Source organism: Chelonia mydas, chromosome 1 (assembly GCF_015237465.2).
Source record: "Chelonia mydas isolate rCheMyd1 chromosome 1, rCheMyd1.pri.v2, whole genome shotgun sequence".
NCBI lineage: Eukaryota > Metazoa > Chordata > Testudines > Cheloniidae > Chelonia > Chelonia mydas.
This window is the reverse complement of record NC_057849.1, coordinates 76,363,604-76,378,506: the sequence shown is the minus strand read 5'-3', so window position 1 is coordinate 76,378,506 and position 14,903 is coordinate 76,363,604. Positions and strand designations below refer to the sequence as shown.

General features: G+C 39.9%; 1 protein-coding gene across 9 annotated transcripts in view; it reads left to right on the top strand.

Moving 5' to 3' along the window:
* The window catches only part of DACH1 (dachshund family transcription factor 1), a 464,038-nt gene that overhangs the window by 51,036 nt on the left and 398,099 nt on the right, over positions 1–14,903 (top strand). The gene's annotated exons all lie outside the window — the stretch shown is intronic.

Sequence of the window (14,903 nt, the reverse complement as noted above, 5' to 3'; positions counted from 1 at the left end):
TTTTCCTTAAAGTTTGTAAATGTGTCTTTGTTTAATTTTCTGCACAAATGTTTTAAAGTGAAATGTCACTTTTACAAAGGAGTCAGATTGACAACTCTGAATAACGAAGCCCTCTGTATATCAACAAGAAAATTATAGGAGGGGCAGTGGCAAGGTTTCCTCCTAGTCCTTTAACACTGACCCAGCAGGTGAGAGGGTAGTTAATTTTAGTATCTGTTTCTATTCAGTCTTTGGTGTATCCATCCGATACACTTTCTGCTGGAGCTGCCAACAGCAATTCAAACTGTGACTGTGGGTCTTTTAACCTGGCCTCCTGTTCACCAGTAAGTGGACTGAAGCTACCAATTCACTTTAGATTGGATCGTTGGCACTTGACAGCTCTGAGAGTCCTCTATGGGGGTGGTACTGGCATCCCTCCCAGGAATGAGTCTTCCTGCATGTACTTCTGCTCCACAGGAATGGGGCCAGTGACCAATGTTCCCTTTATATATGGTTATAAAAACAGTGAAGACAACTAACTTTATGTTACTCTCAGATGGAGTACCATAAAAGACAGTGATTCAGAAATTTCAATGGCACTTTGCTGATCTACACCCATTAGGGATCTGGCCTAGAGTTCTCAGAAGTAATGTTGTTCTCTTGGCTCTATTTTGGGATGGAAATGATAGACTAAAAGAGAGAAGCAGATTCTAGGGTTGGTGAAAATTCAGCTTCCACAGGTTCTTGTCCATTATTTGTAGTGTGGTAGTGTTTAGGAGACTCAGTCGTGAACCAAGACCACGATGTGCTAGGCACTGTACAAAAAGTACAACAATGAAATCTGAACATCTGTATGATTATTATTTTATTTATTTTATAATCAGGGAATAATTTATGGGAACAAAATAGTGAGAAAATTGGCTTCCTTACGATATTTCCATGATCCTGTGAAGATATAAGGGATAGTATTCCTTTGGGGTCAGAGACCTGCAACTGGCCAGCTGGCTGGCTGATTAGCCCCACCTGCTGCACTTGGGCAAAGATGAGCAACTTAATTGGCTGAAGGAGCAGGGAATGGGAGAGAGGACTGCAGCACCCCGCAGAGGCTGGAGCAACTGCAGGGAGCAGGAGCTCCAAGAAACAGAAGGGAGAATGGGGAAAGTCCTGTTACCTCAAAGGGCACTGAGGTAAGAACCAGAAACTTTTGGGTTGATGAACTTGTGAGATTGAGGGACAGACTTGGGGGAAAGGGACTAACCTGTACAGACTTTATGGGGAAAGGCTGTGAAGCTTTGATTCAGCTTTCTGTGAAGAAGGCTTGAAATAAAGCCCACAGCCATTAATCAGATTTGGGACTATCCTGCCTGGATTCTGTGAGAGGGCCCCAGGCAGGATGTCCCAGCGAGGAAGCTGGTTCTGCAGGCACCAGCCTGGGTCCAGCTGGAAGAGGGTGCTATAAGGTAGGCCCAATCCTTCACAGATCCAAAAACTGTTTAACATGAAAAGACCAAATCTTTCTTGATTGCAGACCCATAAATAGTTTCCTGATGTATTAAAATGCTTCAGTAAAATGTAAGTGCAAATGTGAGTACTAAAATCCAAACATATCTGTATCAGTTGTATACTTGCATTTTTAAATAATTGACTTATCCCACAAACCTCTAAAAATATTTGTACTGGGAAATAAAACTTCCCGAGCATGTTTGGAAATAGTTAAATATATTCTTTGAGATAAACGTTATCCTTTAACAATCTCTTCATCCTTTAAAGTTCCTCTCTTTCACTACCAATCCCTGTCTTAAACTTCCTTTTTGTACCTGAGTTAATTAGAAGCAGGGGTGAAAGTAATTTAAAGGATTTACCGGTACGCCGGAGTCCTGAGTGGGGGCGTGGCCTCAACTGGAAGAGGCGATTTAAAGGCCCCGGGGCTCTGGCTGGGAGCCCTGGGGCCTTTAAATCACCCAGCTGCAGAGGCGGCTGGGAGCCCCGGGGCTCAGGGGTGAATTAAAGGGCCTGAGGCTCTGGCCGCTGCAGAGCTCCGAGCATTTTAAATCCCTGCTGAAGCTCGACTGCCAGAGCCCCGGGGCTCCGGCAGCCGGGCTAAGGCGAGGATTTAAAGGGCCCGGTGTTACGGCCACTGTGGGGAGCATGTATATTTATTCATTATTTTTAAAAAAAGGAAAATTAAATTAGAAAGAACAGTTTATTTAGCGGCGGCAGGACACTGGTGGTGCTTTAAAGGGCCCAGGGCTCCCCGCAGTGGCAGGGGAGCCCGAGGCCCTTTAAAGCACCACCCGAGCCCCGCTGCCGGAGCTCAGATGGGGATTTAAAGGACCCAGTGCTCCCCTGCCACTGCGGGGAGCCCCGGGCCCTTTAAAGCACCACCAGTGTCCTGCCGCCGCTAAATAAACTGTTCTTTCTAATTTAATTTTCCTTTTTTTAAAAAAAGCAACTAAATGTGCTCTTTTTAAATCAAGAGTTTATTAAACAGTGTTTTATGGAAATGTACAAAAAGGAGGCAATTCCCCCTCCCAATTTGAACAATAAACTTATATGGTTCCAGTAAATTTTTCATAATCAATAAAGCTGCAGGTGAGCAATCTGTTGTCTGAAGCAGAATGTTCTGAAACTTCCAAGATTGAATTCACCTTTAGAGTTTCATGGTAGAATAAATTAAGTGGGTTCTAATCTTATGATCAGGTGTGTTTTATTTCACACAACACTGATTCAGCTTCCTAAGGTGTCTCACGTACTGCACTGAGGAAGGGTCAATACAGCAATACAACAATATCAGCAGTGAAATCAATGTATACTAAAGCAGATTTTTGTGTGCATGAGAGAGTTGTTTTTGACGCCTCTCCCTGTTCAGTTTAAATAAGTTAATCACTTGTCTATTTATGAGGTTTTTCATTGCTTGATAGCCCTCTAAAGTTCCACTGTGAGCTTTTAGTATCATTATGTGCTTGCAGTGTGGATATCAAGAGGTTTAGCTAACTCATGAAATGCCTTTTTCAAACTAGTTTTGGTACAATGACTCAATTTTTTTCTTATAGAGTTTACTAATTCTCATCATCAAATAATTATTCGGTGGTGGTGGTGGTGGATTAAGGCTTTTTTTATATATAAAAAAAAGTTTGTTTTTACAGCTTGCAAAAGTCAGTTCCCATTTTAATGGGAAAAAAAATCTAATCATGCACTGGTCAGGAAATAGGAAAAAATATGTTAAACATTGCAATAGTGCAGAAATTGCCTTTTAATATTTGAAACCTTAATTAATGAAGGGATTTTTAACTTCTACAGTGCTGAAAATGTATATTTATTCATTATAATGAATCCAAAGATACACATTTTGTTTCTCAATAAGGAACCTTAATGGTACAGGCTCTAGGATTGCAAGGTGTGGTACTGAATTGACTAGATTTCCTGTTTTATTCTTCTTTCAAATTCTGAAGCTGATAACTGAAAGATTTTTAGAAGAATTGTTCATTGTTCACCTAGGCTGTGATCCTGCAAAGAGTTACATGAGTGGTTAATTTTATGCACTTTGTGTAGAAGTTGGCATGTGTAAAATTAAGCATGTGCACAAATCTTTGTAGGTCTGGGGCCTTAGTTTGAACATTTGTTCACCATGAGGAATATGTGGATTGGTTGCTTTTTTTTTTTTTTTATGGTGGGCCCTAATTTCTTTCTCTTGGAAAAACAAGATTATTGTATTTTATTATTGTTCAGTCTCATCTTTATTTAGAATTATACAGCTCTAGTGGACAATTAGCCATTTACAGAACACACAATGTAAAAACTTTAAAAGCAGGATCCCCCCCTCCCGCTGCCCCCAGTTTGGTGTCTAAAGTGACAGGTTAATTTCAGATTCAGCTTTGATTGAGCCTATGTCACTTTTTACATGCTTTACATAACTAAAATAGAGCTGTCTTTAGAAACCTGTATATTAGGAAAATGAGCTCTAATCAGAGAGAGCTTTTTTCATAAGTGGATATATTCATGCATTCCTGCTTTTTCAACCATGCAGTACTTAAAATGATATTAGGAAACTTACAGAAGTATTATTGCATCTCTCAAAGCAGCATATAGGAAATAATTGAAGTGATCATTTTGATATGTATTTTCACCGATAAATAACCACTGATATTGTATTAGTTGCATTATTACCCTCAATGTAAAATATCTGCCTTTCATTTGTAGTACTGTTTTCTTCACAGATGAAAGAAAATAATCTTCCTTTATGTCGGCAGTTACAGAATATTGTTGTTTTGTTTGAAATAGACTTGTAGATGTAGGAACTCTAGTAAGAACAAATCCAGAGTTAAGTTTTATTGAAGCTAATAAATGTAGAAGTTGGCATGTGTAAAATTAATCATGTGCCCCTCTGAACTTTTCTTAGGACATCTATCTAGTTATATATTTGCCTTGCATATACTGCAAACTAATATGTAGTGGTTTTTTTTTAATGGAAACCTTTAAAAATGACAAAAACATGTTAAAGATTTAAAGACACAGTAAACTTGAAAACCGCATTTGTCTTGAAAATGTTGAATGTCATAAGTACAGAATAACACTAAGCTTTTGGAAGAAATGGGAAAAAAATCAGGACATGCTCTTGACAAAAGGGTCCTATCAGAAACTGGCCCTTTTTGAAATATTAGCCAATTTCACAAGTAGAAGTGCCCTTTTCAGATGGATTAGTTTTATAGCCTAATACTCAAAAAAAATCTTGAGTGGGAGAAAAGAAAACTGCAGTCACATTCCTTGAATTTGACTGCATATTTACATTGTCAGTTAAGAAACAAACAATTAAACTGAGAGTTGTCAGGTCTCTTGGCTTTGATAGTTTGATTAGATGTCAGCTAAGCCAAATTTCTGTACATTTAAAATACACCACAAAGCATCCATGCCTGGCTTGAAGTAATTAATCACAAAAATGTGTGGAAAGGGGAAATGATATAAGATTTCCATGGCTTTGAAGCAAAAAAATTCCTGATGCATCCTCCTCTCTAGTAGAAAGGGCTAGCAGTTTTCTGTAGGAGCCAGATGAGTGCTCTCCCAGTCACAGAAAATGTAAGGATCTACAGGAATCCTGAAAACCAAAAACTGTGCTTTGCACTTGTGATCCCCTTTCTGCAACATGTCCTTCTTTGCGGCTTATCCCTGGTCTGCAGTGCTGAACAGCTTTTATCTTGCAACATCTCATCATCCACCCTCAGGAAAGGAGTTGCAGATCTGCTGTTTAGTGCTTTTAGGACAACAATATGCTATAAGTGATCTCTCTTCTTCATGCAAACCTGTGGATTTTCCAGCGGAGAATTCTGCATAAAGTGCACATCCCCTGGCATGGTCTCTCCTCTCCCCCACCACCTTCATGCTCCCAAACCCAGAGACCCTTTCCTAAGGAATGGAGACACTAAACAGGAGTGGCCAGGGGCTACAGGCCTACTGTATAGGCTTAACCTTAAAGTTTTGTTCCTGTAACAATGTAGCAGAATTTTCCCATCGCCTTTCCCTGTTACCAGGGCTGCAAGCTAACTGCTGTTGGGTCACCAAATATAAGGGAGGGTGGGTACTTATACTCCAGGGTGAGGCTGCGTGCACTACATACATTCGTAACCAGTTGCATCCGATGAAGTGAGCTGTAGCTCACAAAAGCGTATGCTCCAATAAATTGGTTAGTCTCTAAGGTGCCACAAGTACTCCTTTTCTTTTTGCGAATACAGACTAACACGGCTGCTACTCTGAAACCAGTACAGCTGCATTATTGCTGGCAGTAGCTATAATGCAGGTATGTATTTTTCTAGTATACACAAGGCCTTAGTAAGCAAGAGTCTAGGACAGGTGAGTCCTAAGGAAGGAAGCCTAGAGCAGCCAAGCCTAAGGAGAAAATTCATGTCGGCTTTTATGTTTAGATTTGATGTTAAAGCCAGACCTCCAAGTGGGAAACTTGGACCTTATATGAAGATCATGCATGGTAGAGCACAATAGGGACTCTTGCAGTTTACACTTCACAGAAAGGAGGGAAGAATTTGGCTAATTTTTATTAGAAGTTGCTTAGATGGCATGTTATAAATCAAAAGACATGACTATAACAAATTCAAGAGTGCAACCTCTGTAGAACAAACAGTCTGTGCCATCCAAACTAAACTTCAAAGCCTGCTGGGATTCTGAAGTCCTGTTGCAGCTTGCCACCAATGTACCAAGGCACCCTTCACATAACTGGTCTCCACTGATGTCACATTAGAGGTCCCAATTACCATTCATCAGAGCTTTGTGGAGGCTCATCCCTTGTGGTTCCCACCTTAATTTCCTGAAGGGGAATTTGACAAATGAGGTTAATCTGTGTTGATGCAAGGCAACTAAGAATGTACTTAAGCAACCGGGATTGAAAAATTGAGCATAAATATTTAGAATTTTATAATATTTATTCCAAGAAACCTTTTGGAAACTAACTTCCAAAAAGTGTAGCAGTAGATATGAATACTTATGAAGTGGATCTTTCTCAGGTGTTTTCCCCTCCTATTAAGGGAGGCCCTGTGTACTTTCAGGTACAAGATTCATATTTTCTTCAGAACCATTGGTTCAGTTGTACAAATGCATATGTATAGTCATTAACTCATGTGAGTAGTCCCAGTGAAATCCAGTGGGCCTGTCTTGATGGGTAAAAAGGGTGTGTTTTTTCAGTCATGTTAACTCAGTTTAGTTAGTTTAGCATGACTGAAAAAACATACCCTTTTTGCCCATCATGATAAGGCCAGCGGGGCTGCTCATATGAATAAGGGTTTGCAGGATTGGGCATGCATTTTGTGCCCCTTCTTTGGACATAACTATGCAACGATTGTTGGTTAAAAGTAAAACATTGTGTGAAAAGAAAAGGAGTACTTGTGGCACCTTAGAGACTAACAAATTTATTTGAGCATAAGCTTTCATGAGAAGAATATCCTAAATTTAGTCGGGTGATTAAGGAAATCAGTTTGTTCTAGGAAAGTAACTAGTCCTTTTATTGATATACAGTATTGATTCTGGAAATCAGTTGGAACAAAGAGGTACTTTTAAATGCAGCATGCTTAGTGCTCTCGTCTTTAATAAATGCTATTACCACTTTGTTTGAAAATGCATTATTTCACACAGAAAATGTCTATAAATGAGAGTGAGTGCACCACTAATACAGTATATCAAGTTAAAGAGCAGGGTTATTTTAGACTAGGTGTTAATACTGAATAATGATGTGAGTTTTTTTTCAAGCATTTTTTTTTCACCCCAACTCTAGATCTACATGAATGTTTTAAAGTCCAACCCCTTCCCCCAAACAAAAATTAAAAAAACAACAATCTCTGCCATTTGAAGAGTCTCACGCTAAGGAATATGTGGACATTAGCATAAAGGTTGCACATGTTATACAAAGTGTAATTAAAGAAGCTTTGATCCCCCAAATGTCAACTAGCTTGCTAAGTGTCATAACAAAGTGTCAAGCATCTGGTATACAGTTAATTTGTAGTCATTAACTGCATATTGTTGATGTGACAGTTTGTTAGCAAAGCAAGCTTGACAGTTTGCATTTTGTTATTGATTGACACATCCAGACCTTCCCACCCATTTAGTTTACATTCCTTGTGAGGTTTCCTCAGGTTGGATTTTTACTTTTAACTAACTAATCCTGTTTAGTTTTTCAGTGTGTTAGAGTATGGATAGGTGACATTTCAAAGGTGTCCACTGGGAGTCCAGGACCCCAAATTTGTTTACAAGAGCATTTCTTAATTACAATCTCCTATCTTGGTCTGTTTTCACTGTATAATAACCACAGTTACTGAACCTAGCAATTTTTCTTTTTAGGCAATGACAACCTAGTATTGTATTGAAATATAATAGTCACGAACACACATATTTACAAAACGTATGTTGGCAATTAATCTAGGCTGTACTAATTTCTTGTACCATTCTATTAGTAATAAAACTTCAAAAAATGTATGATATTACCTTTCTCTTGAGTTCCATTTTATATTTTGTAACATAATAGTATTTCATTTTGTATAACTTGTTAACATTCATTAATACTTTGTATTGTTTTGATAACTAGAATAAAAATAAAACAAACCCCTAAATCTGGATCCTAGACCAAAAAGCAATTTTCATTTCCCCCATATGCTATGCGGACAGATCCATCACCAAACTGAGGATGCCAATGAGCAGAAATAAATAACATGCAACATTTTTTTCAAAAGTAGACATGAATTAATGTCTACATAGGAAAATATTTTGTGCCATGGAATGATAAAAGTGGATTATGAAAATATTGTACAGAACATTCAGATTAGTTAAATTTTGAGTGCTTCTCATGCACTTTCTCAAATCTTGTGTGTGTTTATACTTTTGTAAATGTAATTAAATCACTCTTTTAAAACATGTTTATGCAGGAGGAGAGGAAGGAGTGAGTTTCTATGTCCCTTCTGGAGCTCTATGGAAGTCCTTACATATTTGGCCACTTTATTAATCATTCTTCAGGTATTGAAACCACCATTCTTCCCCCTTCCTTCCCCCAAGAATTGGATGAGATTCCCTTCAGAGCTCACCAGTGTTATTCCTTAACGGGAAGATGCTCAGGCATGGTATAAGAACTTAGATGTACATCCTGATTATCACTACAACAGTTTTTTTCTCCTGCTGATAATAGCCCACCTTAATTGATTACTCTCATAAGAGTTGGTATGGCAACCCCCATTTTTTCATGTTCTCTGTGTGTGTGTGTGTGTGTATACACACACATCTTCCTACTGTATTTTCCACTGCATGCATCTGATGAAATGGGCTTTAGCCAACGAAAGCTTATGCTCAAATAAATTTGTTAGTCTCTAAGGTGCCACAAGTACTCCTCATTATTTTTAGATGTACAGTATAAACACTGTAGCTCCCCAAGCTATGTATACTGGGATTCCACGTGTACATGGTTTATTACGTGCTCTGACACGTGCCTTTGGGTGTATGTTAGTCAATGGCATTTTGAATATAGATGTCAAATATGACTATGAAAAATTCCTTTTATTTCTTTACCATATGCATTATTGCCATCTCAACAATTCAAAAATCAGGAAATTGGCTTCAAACCATGAAATATAAAACTGAATTTGGGGTTTTTATGTCTTCTGGTTTTTAACCCTTTAGGGTTCATATTTTCGAGCTTTTCTTTGTAGCAATGAGGGATAGTAGCTTAATCTTGTCATGAAAAGTGAGATTCTTGACTCCAGGAGCTGGGGATTGAGGAGGAAAAACCTCCAAATATCATGAGACTTATGATAAAATCACGAGAGCTGACAACACAGAATATGAAGAAGCAGCAAAAGTTTGAACAGGTAGCATAATGCGCTGCAGTGCAGTCTGTTTGTGCTTACAGAATGCTGTCACTTCCAGTGCCCTGAAAATTATTGTTTTTCCATGTGCTAATGATGCTGTTGGGAGTCTGGGCCAGAGGAGAACACTGACTCTTTTCACATCAACATTGGGATGATTAATCTTAATCTCCTCCATAAAATAATAATAAAAAAATAGGGTGAAATTCTCACCCCATTGAAGACAATGGCAAAACTCCAGGGCAGTACATTTGCAAAGTTGCTCAGTGGCACTAATGTTTGGAGATGAATTTGTTTCTCACCAAAAAAGAAACACAATTCAACAACAAACATTTTGTCCAAACCATGGGAACAGTTATGGGTACTAGGATGGCTCCCGAATGTGCCAAGATCTTCATGGGCCACCTTGAGAGAGAATTTCTGGACAAATGCACCACAAAACCAGTGATATACCTAAGATACAGCAATGATGTTTTCATCTTCTGGGCAGATGACCCGAACTCCCTCATAGACTTCCATCACAACTTCAGCAACCACCACCCATCTATCAAACTCTTTCTAGAACACTCACACCAGCATCAACTTCCTGCACCCCACAATCAATGGAACCCCACAGACAACTATATACAAGAAACTCATGGATCAACATACTTACCTTCACAGATCCAGTAACCACCCCAAACACACCGAGAAAGTCTGGGATACACATCTTAAAACACTTAAAACCACTTTCACCAAACAAGGACAATCCATCAGAGAAGGAGATCATATCATGGAATGTGCCACCCAAATACCCCGAGAGAATCGGCTTCAGTACAAAATAAATAAATGAATCCCTCCAACTGAACACCCTTAATTGTCACCTATCACCCCACACTGGAAACCATATGGAGTATCATTAAACAATTACCTATATTCTATGGGGACCACATCCTGAAAGAAATCTTTTCCAACCTCCCTTTTCTAGCCTTCAAAGAGCCCTCCCTCCCCACAACCTCACCGAGCTCATCAGACGCAAGCTCCCCACTTACCAGGACACACCAACTTGAAGCGGCACTAGACCTTGCCAAAACAGATGGAAAACCTGCAGACATATCTCCATTGCAACAATGATCAGTGCGTCTCACAAAACACCTTTCAAGATTCATGGTTCCTACACATGCATATCACAACATGTGGTGTCCCTCATCCAATGCACCAAATGCCCCAACAACAACAATGTGGGTGAAATCAGACAATCACTATGTTCTCGAAGAACTCACAGGAAAATGATAAGACAAAACACCTTATCATCCATGGGCGAACACACTTCCAAGAATGATCACTCTATAACTGACCTCTCAGTCCTAGTCTTCAAAGGAAACCAGCATAACATCTTCAAAATATGACTGTGGGAACTTAAATTCATAACTTTGCTAGACATAAAAAATCATGATCTTAATAAAGACACTGGATTTATGGCTTATTACGACAATCTGTAACTCACTAAACCGTTTTTCATCCTATGATGGTTAATGGGAACTGCAGCTTGACTGGCCCCTTGAAATGTGTGACTACTTAAGCTAAACAATCGGAGAATTTCCCCAGACCTGAAGAAGAGCTTTGTGTGTGCAAAAACTTGTCTCTTTCACCAACAGAAGTTGGTCCAATTAAAAGAGATTACCGGAACCAACATGGCTACAACAGCACAGCAAAAAAACAACACAAAAAAACATTAGCACTGCTTACACTGTCAAGACAAATGAACTGTACTCTAAGAGGAGTGGGAGAGAACACATTAATTAATGGAGAATGATTGAGTGTTTTCGCTCAGTAAACTGGGGTAGCGGGAGAGGGGCAGAGAAATGGTAGAAATATCAGTGTCTTAGATTTGTGTTTATGAAAGAATGTTGCTAATGTAAAATAAAACTGTGTAGTTGTACTTTCCCCCCTTTTATTGTTTCCTGCATGCTCCACGTGTTTGGAAGATTCCCATAACTTAAAGGAGAAAATGGTGCAATGCCACATTCTCATTCAAATGATATTTTCTGTACTCTGCCCTACATTTTAATATGACCAAAGAGAAATTACATATTTTCTCTTCTCCAAAGTGTTCAAAATTTCTGAAAAAAAGTGAGTGTGTAAATTAAAGCTTCTGAAGGTAGCTTTAAATTGTGCCTCCAGCTCTTATACAGCAGCTCTTGCTGTCCTTGGCAGTGTTATACATATATTGCTATGAATATTTATTGTTCGGGAAGAGTTTATTGCATTACACAGATGTATTTGTCATTTTCAGGACAAATACTACAAATATGAAAATTAAACGTTCCAGTGAAGTTGCAAAGTACGAACTTAAATGAATTTTTATCATAATTTAAACCTGTTTAGTGGCAAACTCACTTGGCTGTTCTAGAGTTGCTTGTATAGAAAGATGGTGCTCTGGCACTCTTCTTCAGACGATCCTAATCTGGTCCAGGTTTACCTGCAGTGGTGGAGGGAGACAACAGTAGCATCTGTTCCCTTTCCTTGCTCTGCTCTGCCAGTATGCTGTGTTAATGACATTGTGGTCAGATCATCCTGTGAAATGTGAAATGCTGTGAAATACTGTGGTCAGATCATTCCTGTGAAATGCTACCATAGATACCAGCAAAACAGTACAATTATTAGCCAGCCTATTTTTGTCAATTAGGGGAGCAGCCCTGTGGCAATCACCTTGCAATCTGTTGCCCCTTGGTGGGGGGTTTGTCTAAGCTGGGAAACTACATCAAGTTAGAAAACATGTTAACATGATGTAACATGATGTAAAATACTGATTCTCAACTGGCATAAATTATCATAGCTTCATTGAGGTCAATGGAGCTATGATCATTTACAGTTCAGGATCTGCAGTTTACAGTTGAGGATTCATGTTTCCACTTTCTCAACAGCTGAGCTACTCTCTTTGAGGATGGTTTGGCCATACAGTTGAGTCATTATGTTAGCATTGTCCTAAGTGTTATCTCGGTCTCTGTTTTCCCTTCTGCACACCCACAAACTGCATGGTTCTCAAGCTTACTCTCCCTGGTGGCTACTTATCTCATAAAGATTAGATAAATGGTCAGATTTTAGATTACACTTGATGTTTTGCATGTGAGGCTTTCCATCATGATGCAGTTGTGAAGGGCTTCTTTAAAAAAAAATAATTTATTAGAATTCAAGCTGCAAGTGTCCTTTTAAGAAACAAAGGTGTAAATATCCTTTAGTAATACTAAAAAGGAGGGAAGGCAAATAAAATATTTGTGATAATGTAGAAGACACTCTGTAGTAATCTTTATTTGTACTGAAGTTTGTCCAGGTCTTTCAATTACCTAGTATTTAACAACTTGGGCCATAGCTACACTAGGAAAAAAGCAAAGGAGGACTTGTGGCACCTTAGAGACTAACCAATTTATTTGAGCATGAGCTTTCGTGAGCTACAGCTCACTTCATCGGATGCATACTGTGGAAATTGCAGAAGACATTATATACACAGACACCGTGAAACAATACCTCCTCCCACCCCACTCTCCTGCTGGTAATAGCTTATCTAAAGTGATCATCAAGTTACCGGAAATCTACTGACCGCTATTCCTACCTACATGCCTCCAGCTTTCACCCTGACCACACCACACGATCCATCGTCTACAGCCAAGCTCTGCGATACAACCGCATTTGCTCCAATCCCTCAGACAGAGACAAACACCTACAAGATCTCTATCAAGCATTCTTACAACTACAATACCCACCTGCGGAAGTGAAGAAACAGATTGATAGAGCCAGAAGAGTTCCCAGAAGTCACCTACTACAGGACAGGCCTAACAAAGAAAATAACAGAACGCCACTAGCTGTCACCTTCAGCCCCCAACTAAAACCCCTCCAACGCATTATTAAGGATCTACAACCTATCCTGAAGGATGACCCAACACTCTCACAAATCTTGGGAGACAGGCCAGTCCTTGCCTACAGACAACCCCCCAACCTGAAGCGAATACTCACCAACAACCACATACCACACAACAGAACCACTAACCCAGGAACCTATCCTTGCAACAAAGCCCGTTGCCAACTGTGCCCACATATCTATTCAGGGGACACCATCACAGGGCCTAATAACATCAGCCACACTATCAGAGGCTCGTTCACCTGCACATCCACCAATGTGATATATGCCATCATGTGCCAGCAATGCCCCTCTGCCATGTACATTGGTCAAACTGGACAGTCTCTACGTAAAAGAATAAATGGACACAAATCAGATGTCAAGAATTATAACATTCATAACCAGTCGGAGAACACTTCAATCTCTCTGGTCACGCAATCAGAGACATGAAGGTCGCTATCTTACAACAAAAAAACTTCAAATCCAGAGTCCAGCGAGAAACTGCTGAATTGGAATTCATTTGCAAATTGGATACTATTAATTTAGGCTTAAATAGAGACTGGGAGTGGCTAAGTCATTATGCAAGGTAGCCTATTTCCCCTTGTTTTTTCCTCCCCCCCCCAGACGTTCTGGTTAAACTTGGATTTATGCTGGAAGTGGCCCACCTTGATTGTCATGCACAGTGTAGGGAGAGTGGTCAGTTTGGATGAGCTATTGCCAGCAGGAGAGTGAGTTTGTGTGTGTGTGTGGGGGGGGGTTGAGAAAACCTGGATTTGTGCTGGAAATGGCCCACCTTGATTATCATGCACATTGTAGGGGGAGTGGTCACTTCGGATGAGCTATTACCAGCAGGAGAGTGAGTTTGTGTGAGTATGGGGGTGGGGGAGTGAGAAAACCTGGATTTGTGCTGGAAATGGCCCACTTTGATTTTCATGCAGGTTGTAAGGAGAGTGGTCACTTTGGATAGGCTATTACCAGCAGGAGAGTGAGTTTGTGTGTGTGGTTTTTGGAGGGGGGTGAGGGGGTGAGAGAACCTGGATTTCTGCAGGAAATGGCCCACCTTGATTATCATACGCATTGTGAAGACAGTGGTCACTTTGGATGGGCTATTACCAGCAAGAGAGTGAGTTTGTTTGTGGGAGGGCGGAGGGTGAGAAAACCTGGATTTGTGCTGGAAATGGCCCAACTTGATGATCACTTTAGATAAGCTATTACCAGCAGGAGAGTGGGGTGGGAGGAGGTATTGTTTCATGGTGTCTGTGTATATAATGTCTTCTGCGATTTCCACAGTATGCATCCGATGAAGTGAGCTGTAGCTCACGAAAGCTCATGCTCAAATAAATTGGTTAGTCTCTAAGGTGCCACAAGTCCTCCTTTTCTTTTTGCGAATACAGACTAACACGGCTGTTACTCTGAAACTAGGAAAAAAAGTGTATTTTAACATGCTTTAACTAACAAGACGTGCCTTTGCATGTAGACAATGTAAGCTGCAATTCTTTGAGTATGTGTCAATCCTGCTGGTGGTGCTTACACATCTCATGCATGTTAGATTGGATATTTTTGAATAGCAGTATCGATCAGGGCTGCACATGTCCCTTGTGCCTCTTTGTGGTCCTGCACAAGGGCATTAAAGGTGGAGTCGCCATGACTCTCCCTCAGTTTCCTCTGACCGCATGTGGCGATGAGACAGTGAGTGTCCA